We start from the raw sequence: 10,056 nt of genomic DNA, 5'->3' as shown, positions 1-10,056 counted from the left end.
GCCCCTATCAAGATCCATTTGTGCACAAAGCTCGTGAGAATTGGCCGGAACCCCACGGCCAGCTCGCGTCCAGCTGCGGGGACACTCAGCTGATCCCTTGGGCCTGGCTCGAGGTCCCGCGTGGTCCAGGACTGAACCTCGCCAGAAAGCGATATTTAAGGCACGCCCACGCGTGGCCAAACCTTCCCTGTCCTGTCCTCAGCCTTCCGGTGTGCCGGTCTCATTGTAGGCTGATCAAGTCCACCAGGCCCCTAGGCCCTGCCCTAAGTCTAGGTTGCCTTTTCATGTTTACTTCCCCAGAGGCCTGGCCCACAAACACTCCAGCCAGGGGAGCCCTGAGACCCACGCCAGGACTCTGCTTGCCATCCAGGGGGAACCTGTGGCTTTTGGAGCTGCGTGGAAACCTGGGACTGGGAGAAAGAGGCGTGGCCCGCCCCCACCTCCCCGAGGCCACCTCCATCTTCTTCCACCCACCAGGCCCAGAGCAGGGACAGTGACGCTCCTGCAGGGTCCCTCCCTCATCTCTGCCCTCAGAAAGCTCCGCTCAACTGGGGCTTTCCAGGGAGGCGCTTGGCCCTCGAAGGGGTTCCTGAAGGATGGCAGGCAACATGCACCTAGCCAGAAAGCACTCTCCCCAGGGGACACGTGTGTGGCCTGAATCGCTGCACATCGCTGGCGCATTCTCACCAGCTTTCTGCCCAAATCCATCTCCGTTTGGGCAGAAGGCCAGTGAGGATTGGCCGGAAAGTCTTGGCCAACTCCATTCTGGCTGGGCAGGCTATTAGCGGAGCTCCCTCGAAGTGGCCTGAGATCCGAGGGGGTGGTGTTCTGCGCCCTGCGAGAAAGCAGTGTACAAGCCAGGCACATGCCTGTCCAAACCTGCCCTCTATCAGCCTTCTGGCTTGCCGTGCTCAGCGCGGGGTCCATCTAGTCTGTCATGCCCCTTGCCCCTAAACCCTAACCCTGGTTTGGGAAATCAGGTTCCAAGCACAGAGCCTTGGGCCCCTCACCCTAAGGACTGGGGACCTCAGAAACACACACCAGGACTGCACGTGCCACCCAGGAGGAAACCCTCTCCTGTTTGGAGCTGCGCGTCTCCCTCAGACCAGGAGATTCCTTCTTGCCCCCACAAGGTCACCCCCGCATTGGGCGGCACCCCTGGGCATGAACCTGTGGTCTGATGGGCCGCCTGTTCCCCACCACCCCTTAGGCCCCCAGGGAGACTGCCTCCGCGCTGGCAGATTCGGCCTCCCTGTCCTCTAGTCCCTCACTCCAAGCCTAAAATGGGATTCAGACTTCCGTCCCCAGTAGCCCCGCCCAGTCCTCACTCTGGGGACCTCTAGGCTACACCCCAGGACTCCTCTTGCCACCCAGGGGGAAGTGGTGCCATTTGGAGCTTCACATTACCCTCAGCCCGCGAGAATCTTTCTTGAACCCGTAAGGCCTCTGCAACCTTGGGGACACACCCCTGGACCCGAAGCCGGTGTCCGATGGGCCGCCTGCCCCCCGCCCTCCACTGCGGGCCCCAGGGAGATTGCCTCAGCGCTGGCAGATTGTGCCCGCCATGCTCCAAAGCCATAACCCTAAATCTAGGATGGGATTGTTGTGCCAAAATTCTGATTGTTGTGTCCCCCAAAGACGACCACCAGAGTCCAGAATCAAAGCCAAACAGCAAGGGCCGTTTATTACGAGTTGGAACCTGGACTTCCGCGCACTGGTGCCGGTGACACTAAGAGGTCCTGAGCTCAGGATCACAGCACTTTTAATACTCTATTTTGGGGAGGCAGGGACTTAGCATACATCATAGTATCTCGCAAGAAATCACTACATACCGCGGGAAAATCAAACAGCAACTCTCTAATATGACTGGTGCGCTACAGAGCAGGAAAAGGCTGGGAACAGATTATTAGTTAGATCAAAGGGCTGTCCTTCTTCAAACTGCTTAGTTGGCGCTGCTAGGGTATGTGCCCCCTCAGGATTGGCCGGGGTGTCTCTGTCTAGCGGTGGGGTGCCAGATCGTTATTATCTCCCGTACCCAAAGCTGGGTGGGGCATTCAAGGGCAGTCACTTTGTCATGTACAATTCTGGGTGGGGGTTTCTCTGGCGCCAGATGGCTGTTATCTCTTGGCCCAGAGCCGGGTGGGGGTCCCGGAGTGGCCACTCTGCTAGGTTCGATTATGGGCGGGGTTTGTGTGGTTACAGAGCGCCTATAGGAGGTTTGCTGGTAATTTTCCATCTCCTCATGGGTTAGCAAGCGAAGGTACAGAAGCAGAAATAGGGGTTATGGTTATAATTTAGGCATCTCATTCCCCTCTTTCAGTTGGACATGTTATAGTCAATCTTGACTTTACATGCTTGATTCTGCTACCTTTGGATCAATGGGTTGGTACTGAGTTCTAAGAACCATGAGCTGTTCTGTGTTGATCCTATCCTTAACAAAAGTAACTAACCTATTAATAATACAGGGTCCTATGGTTAAGGCAAACAGAATTATAACCAAGGGACCCACTAGGGCTTTCAGCAGGGTCGTCAGCCACGGGGAAAAGTTGTACCAAGATTCAAACCAGCCCTGCTTGGAATCATATTCTCTTTTTCTCTTCTCTAGGCTTTCTCTAACTTTGGCCATGTTGTCCTTTACTATTCCTGAATGATCTACATAGAAGCAACATTCTTCTCCTAGTGCTAGGCAGAGTCCTCCCTGTTGCAGGAACAAAAGATCTAGGCCCCATCCGTTTTGGAGGACTACCTCTGACAGGGAGGTTAAGGAGGTTTGTAAGTAGGTGATGGACTCCTCTAATCTTTTGATATCCTCGTCAATGGCCATTCTTAAATCATGATAATAACTTTTCTGTTTTGCTTGCGTAGCTACGCCTGTTCCAAGCCCCACCAGGCTAGCTCCTAGTAGGAGACTTAGGGTGACAGCAGTTATGGGTTCCCTCTTTGCCCTGGGACTGAGACTGTCTCCAGGTCATATTTGTCTCCAGTTTTTTTGCCAGTGATCAAGGAATTCTGGATTCTGGTAGTAGCTTATGGTAGGGACTAGTCGTACTAATATACAGGAGTCCTCTAGATTTTTCATGACTGTTAGGTGTACACAGGGGGTCAGTCCTGCCTTGGAACAGACCCACCAGGCATCTTGAGGGGGCAACAAGTACCAGTCCCTTTTGGGTTTTCACTAGTGTTACAGAGGGGGGCCATCTCCTCATCTAGATCTCTGAAACTAAAACATTTCCCCGTCCCGGTCACCTTAGTGAGAGTGAGTCCAACCTTTGATTTCCATCTACAGGATCCTGTCTGTTCTGACATGGTTATATTGTCTTGAACTGCAATACCTTCATAATACGGGGGTGTAATATCATAGCAAAGCCAACAGGATTCTGTTTTGGTTGGTTGGGTCTGATTCAGTACTAGAAAAGATTTCTGCATTAACTTGACAAGGGGGTTCCCCTGGTGGGGAAGTTAGGTGGGTGCCCTCGTGGGTGAGTCTAGCCCCGGTGCCAGCGAGGCCTGGCTGGGAATACCGGCAGGGCTGCTGGGATGGCTCGAGGTATGGTTCAAAGGGGTAGTGGGGATTGGTTTGGGCGCCAAAGTGGCTTTGAAAGCTGGTTCATTTGGCTTTAGGGCAGAATTAGGACCTACTGCCATTTCTGGTACTGACTTAATTCTTAGTTTCAGCTGGAACGTTAGTCCAGGGTCAGTACCAGGCGTATGAAGTCTTAAACCCCAAGTCCTTCCTCTGGGCCAATCTGAGAATTCCCTTCCCTTCTGAGTGAACCGAATCGTCAGAGGATTACATTGGAAAGTTTTGCATTTTCCTTTCAGGATCTTTGTACAATCATTTTCTAAGGGATTATCTACCTTATGTCGAGTTACTGCTATGAGGTCCCATGTCGAGGAAGGGTGCCAATAGGCATGCCCTGAAGTCTCACACCCCCAGTCCCTACAGAAGTAGTCTGCCTCCCCCCCCCCCACAACTTTTCTCTTCGCTTTTCGACCTACCTTCCTGAGGACCCACATAGAGGGGCCACTTCTGTAACAAATATCTTCTCATGGGCATCCCACAACCCCCCCATCATTGGTAACCCAATGCTCCATCTGGCCCATAAACCTGGAAATAACTTTTTTTGTGGTAACAGTTAGCCAAGCCTCCACATTCAGGGGGCATAATGGGGTTATAGTGATTGTGGATATCCCATGTTCCCATTGCTAGGGTGCAGAGATCCACAGTCAAATCTGGCCACCAAGTTCCCACTGGTGCTTCCTTGGTAGCTAGAACTATGGGGTCACCCCATTTAGGGGTGATTTCCCAAGACAGCCAAAATGGTTGTTGGGGGTTCTGGGGTACTATAGCTACAGGGATACCTATAAATGTATGGGTACAAGCTAAAAACAGCAAAAACATAGAAGCCATAGTCACGGTCTTAGTTTTTGGCGGTGCAGTTTAAGTTTTAAGGGATTGTTCTTGGTCCAGTCAATTGTCCAGGCCGCCTCTCCTGTTGAGGGCTCGATGAGGTCCGGGAATGGGTCCACCGGCTTGGCGTGGGTATAGTGGATTCAAGTAGCCACTCTGTCCACCTTGAAGGTTGTGGGTGTCATCAGTATGACTTGGAATGGCCCCTTCCACCTGGGTTCCAGGTTCCCCTGTCGGTGGCACTTCACAAGAACCCAGTCCCCAGGCTGGTGCTGGTGGGGAGTTGGTGGAGGTCCCGTCTCATATAGCTCTCTCAATTTTGGCCAGACCTCATCTTGAACTTTCTGCAGAGCTTGCAACAAAAACAAAAGTTCAAAATCATCATCTTTTTCATGTTTAACTAACTTTTCTCTCAGGTTAGGAATTATAGGTGGTGGCCTGCCGTGCATAAGGGGTAAGGCCCAGTTTTTAGGGGGAATTACGAACTTTGAACAGAGCGTAAGGGAGAAGGGCTACCCAATTTGCGCCAGTCTCCATGGTCAATTTGGTCAGGGTCTCCTTTAATGTTCGATTCATCCTTTCTACCTGTCCTGAACTTTGGGGTCTATAGGCACAATGCAATTTCCAATCTGCCCCCAGAATAGAAGCCAGTCCCTGACTTACCTTTGAAACGAAGGCCGGTCCATTGTCAGATCCTATCATGACTGGGAAGCCATACCTGGGTAGTATTTCCTCTAAAATTTTCTTAGCCACAATCTGCGCCATCTCACCCTTTGTGGGGAAGGCCTCAGCCCATCCTGAGAAGGTGTCTACAAAGACTAACAGACTAAAAGACTAAAATATATCCATATTTTCCAGGCTTTACCTCAGTAAAATCAACCTCCCAATAGGTTCCCGCCTGTCTCCTCTCTGCGTTGTCCCTGCATTCTGGGGATTGTTACCTGCATTATTAAGCTGGCAGACTACTCAACTTTCCACAATCTGATCAATCATATCTGAAACTTTTCTAATTCTCAGCCCTGTTTGTCTTACTAGGTCCTGCATTCTTCTTGTACCTAAGTGGGTGCAGCGGTGAATCCGTTCCAGCACCCTCCTGCCCAGTCTTTCAGGAAGCACAATGTTGCATTTGGAGTCTCTCCACCAGCCATCAAGTATCTGGGTCATAGGGAGTTTTCTTATCCATTGGAGATCTTCTTCAGAGTATTCTGGTGCTGGAGGCAGGTCCCGAGGTCCTGGGTCGGGCAGCTACATAACTAGTGACCACGTTGAGGCCCGAGCTATTTTCTTAGCCATCTGGTCAGCCAGGTTGTTGCCATAGGAGACCAGGTCCGTTGATTTCTGGTGTCCCGGGCAGTAGACAATTGCCAGTTTCGTGGGTTCCCAAAGGGTGGCTAGCAAGGCTATGATTTCCTCCTTGTTTTTAATGTCCTTCCCCTCTGCTGTGAGGAGCCCTCTCTCTATATATATTGCCCCATGCACATGAGTGGTGGCAAAAGCATAGTGGCTGTCAGTATACAGTCAGCTTTGGATCTTTTTCCATCTTTAGGGCCTGGGTCAGGGCTATTAGTTCTGCCCTCTGGGCTGAGGTTCTTGGAGGCAGAGGCTCTGCCCATGCTATTTCAGTCTCTGACACCACGGCTGCCTCCACTTACCTCTGACCTTGATGGACGAAACTGCTCCCATCAGTAAACCACACGATCTCTGCATCTGGCAGCGGCTGGTCCTTCAAATCTTCTCTCGCTCCATGCACTTGGGCCAAAATCTCGGTGCAGTCATGGAGCAGTGCGCCCAGGTCGGGGTTGGGCAGAAGTGACGCGGGATTAAGGGCGGTTGGTGGCATGAAAATAATTCTGAGAGGGTTAAGCAACAGTCCCTGATAGTGAGTGAGTCTGGCATTGCTGAGCCAGCAGTCAGGTGGCTGCTTGAGGACGGTTTCGATGGCATGTGGGGTAGTAACCCGTAGCTCCTGTCCCATAGTTAGTTTATCAGCGTCCTTTACCATCAAGGCAGTAGCTGCTATCATCCGGAGGCATGGTGGCCATCCGGCTGCTACTGAATCCAGCTTCTTAGACAGATAAGCCACTGGCTGCCGCCATGGTCCCAGGTGTTGGGTCAAGACTGCCTTGGCTATGCCCTGGCTCTTGTCCACAAACAACTGGAAAAGCTTAGAGATGTCAGGGAGTCCCAGGGCGGGTGCTGACAATAGGGCAGTCTTAATCTGTTGGAAGGCCTGTTCAGCGTCCTCCATCCAACAAAAGGGTTGCTGGTCCTTGGTAGCCTGATACAAAGGCTTGGCTAGCTCCGCAAAGCCTGGTATCCACAACCTACAGAACCCAACCAACCATAGGAACTCTCTCACTTGCCGTTGTGATTGTGGCCGGGGAATGCGGAGGACTGCCTCCTTCCGAGCAGAAGTCAGCCACCTTTGCCCCTCTTTCAGTAAGTATCCCAAATAGGTTACCTCTGATTTGCAGATCTGAGCCTTTTTTGCCAACGCCTGATAGCCTAAGTCTCCTAGGGCTCACAGGAGGTCCTCAGTTCCCTGGATACAGGCCTCGGGGGTCAGGGCAGCTATTAAAAGATCATCGACATACTGCAATAGAGTTAAGGTTAAAGTGCTGTTGTCTGTACTCACTCAGGTCTTCATGAAGGGCTTCGTTGAACAGAGTAGGAGAGTTTTTAAATCCTTGTGGTAGTCTGGTCCATGTCAGTTGGCCATTTATGCCCCTTTCTGGATCAGTCCATTCGAATACAAAGAGTTCCTGACTTTTTGGGGCTAAAGGTAAACTGAAGAAGGCATCTTTTAAGTCCAGAACAGTGTACTATTGTTTCCCTGGGTCCAGGGTACTTAGGAGGGTATAAGGGTTGGGTACAGTTGGGTGTATGTCCATTACCCGCTTGTTAACCTCCCTCAAGTCCTGTACCGGCCTTTATTCGCCACTATGGGGCTTACGTACTGGCAGCAGTGGGGTATTCCATGCTGAGTGACAGGAGCGCAGGACCCCCTGGTCTAGGAGGCGCCAGATATGGGGAGTGATTCCCTTCCGTGCTTCGCACTCAGACAGGGTCAACTCCAGGTTTAGTTTCTATGTAAAGAGCTGGGCGGTGCTTAGCCAGTCCCATTCCTCCAGTTTCTGCCCATGCTTGCGGGAAGCTCTGGAGCCAAGAGTCCATATCCTGGTTAGGAAGGGCAGGCTCCTGGTAGAGTCTATACTCATCATCCAAGGTCAGGGTCAAGACAGGTATTGCTTTATTTTGGGAGTCCGTCACTTCGGGCCCATTTGGTGAGAAGTAGATTTGGGCTCCCATTTTTGTCAATAGGTCCCTTCCTAACAGGGGGCATGGACTTTCAGGAATGACCAAAAAAGAGTGGGTCACTTTTCCTGTCCCCAAATCCACAGTCCTTTTTGTTGTCCAATGATATCTTTTTACCCCTGTAGCCTCCTGCACCCATGAGGTATGGGTGGACATTTTACCTTTGGTCTCTGTCAATACCGAGTGTTGAGCCCCTGTGTCAACAAGGAACTGAACTGGAGTCCCCTCCACTTGTAGGGTTACCTAGGTTTGGGGAAGGGTCTGAACCCCGACTCCCCTAGTCCTCCGAGTCTCGGGTGACCAGCACCTCAGAGGTAGACCTGGGGTGCCATTGTTGTGACTTTTTGCCCCATTTATTTGGGCAATCTCTGGCCCAATGGCCCAACTGCCTACAACAGGCACATTGATCCTTGCGTAAGTTCCGCCTTAAGGGGTGTGGAGAGGAGCTGTCTTCACGCAAGGGGGGGCTGTCCTGCTGTACTACTGCTGCCAAGACTTTAGTCATCTTTTCCGTGGCCTTTAACTGCTTTACTTCCGGTGCCTCTCTATTGTTAAAAACCTTCTGGGCAATCCTAAGTAGATCCTGGATCTGTTCCCCTTCTAAGTCCTCTAATTTCTGTAATTTTTTCTTAATGTCTGGGGCTGCCTGGTTCACAAAGGACATAACCACTGCTGCCTGATTCTCAGGTGCCTCAGGGTCCATGGGGGTAAACTGCCTAAAGGCTTCCATTAATCTCTCTAGATACCCTGCTGGACTTTCTGTTTTTCCCTGTAATACAGTATATACCTTGGCCAAATTAGTGGGCTTGCGAGCAGCGGCCTGGAGACCCGCCATTAGAGTCTGGCAATAAATTTGTAGCCTTCCCCTACCTTCTGCCATGTTGTAGTTCCAGCCATCCTGTGGGAGTCTGGTGAGAGGAAAAGCAGCGTTAATCAGGTTAGGGTTGACAGTGGGCTGGCCATCATCTCCTGGAACCAGCCTTCTGGCTTCCACCTGGATTCTTTCTCGTTCCTCCATGGTGAACAGGATCTGGAGAAGTTGCTGACAGTCGTCCCAGGTGGGCGGATGGGTAAACGTTACACTGTCCAAAAGAGCAATTAAGTCTCAGGGGTTATCAGAGAAGCGGGCATTTTGAGCTTTCCAGTTATACAGATCACTAGTGGGAAAAGGCCAATACTGAAGTCTAGGGTTACCAGTGTCATCAGGGGGTCCTATTTCCCTCAGGGGCAGCGCGATGGTGGAATCAGGGAGGTGTGGGTTTGCCTCCCGTTGAGTGCGCCCCCTCGTCCTGCCTGCTGGTCCTTTGTAGTGAGTTTCACTATCAGCAGCACCTGAGGCGGCTGCCGCCTCCTGTTCTTCCTACACCACAGAAGGGGGCGCCGGAGGTGCCTGGGGATTAGCGGGTGGCGGGATGTAGGGTGGAGGATCCAGGGACAGAAGATCCTGACTATCCGATAACATGGGCGCAGATGGTAGCTTTAGCTTAGAGGGATTGGTGGCCTTGGTGGCCAGTATTTTACATATTGCCAGAGACAAGAAAGGGGCCAACCAAGAGGGTGGATTTTCAACAAGGTCCTGCCATACTAAGATATAGGGGATCTGACCTGGGTGTCCTTCTCGGCCCGGGAGGTAGATTTTGGATTTTACCTTGGCGATAACGGGGAGGCAGAATGTGCCCTCCGGGGGCCATCCCACATCAAAGGTGGGCCATTCGGAATGGCAAAAGGTAATCAGTTCACTCCTTTGAATATCCAAACTAAGGTTATGACTTCTCTTTTTAACATCATTAAAATTGCTAATTAGAAGGGTTAAGGAGGTACTCTGGTTTTGCCCCATTTGAGCAGGGAGTTCCCAGATCAAGAAAATGGTTAAAACGAGGAGAAAGACACCTAGAAAGGGCAAAGAACGACAGAGGCACCGGTGCAAGGGTTGTGAGATAAACGAACAGGTGAGAAATTCAAAAGGGCGGGGTGAGGATGAGCGCTCTCGGTCTACTAGCCCAAAGGGATGGAGGATAACCTTCGGGGAGCTGGAGGTGGGGGCCAGGCGAGTTTCATCCTCGGATGGCAGGAGTAGAAATCCTTCTTCGTTTGCCAGGGTGAATCTACAAGTGAAACAGGTTAGGAAACACGAATCGCAGGTGCAGGGGACACAGAACACAAAGACACAATTCGCAGGTGCACTTCAGGCCGCTCCGTGGCTGATCGAATGGGCCGGGTAATCAGCCCTAGGCATAATTCCAGCCGCCCCGGGGCTACCCAAATGGGCTGAATAAACAGCCCCCTGACTGAGGTCTGGAGGACGTCTCCTACTGGCCCACTGGCAGCCC

The 10,056-nt window shown here is 51.7% G+C and overlaps 1 pseudogene; it reads right to left on the bottom strand.

Annotated features, from left to right (window-relative positions):
* Positions 1-6,993: 6,993 nt before the first annotated feature.
* Positions 6,994-9,563, bottom strand: LOC123393502 (annotated as a pseudogene).
* Positions 9,564-10,056: the final 493 nt, after the last annotated feature.

This window comes from Mustela putorius, unplaced genomic scaffold (assembly GCF_011764305.1).
Source record: "Mustela putorius furo isolate JIRA1106 unplaced genomic scaffold, ASM1176430v1.1 tig00000870_pilon_pilon_pilon, whole genome shotgun sequence".
Classification (NCBI taxonomy): domain Eukaryota; kingdom Metazoa; phylum Chordata; class Mammalia; order Carnivora; family Mustelidae; genus Mustela; species Mustela putorius.
Note: the sequence above shows the minus strand (reverse complement) of the source record. Positions and strands in the feature narration are given on the sequence as shown.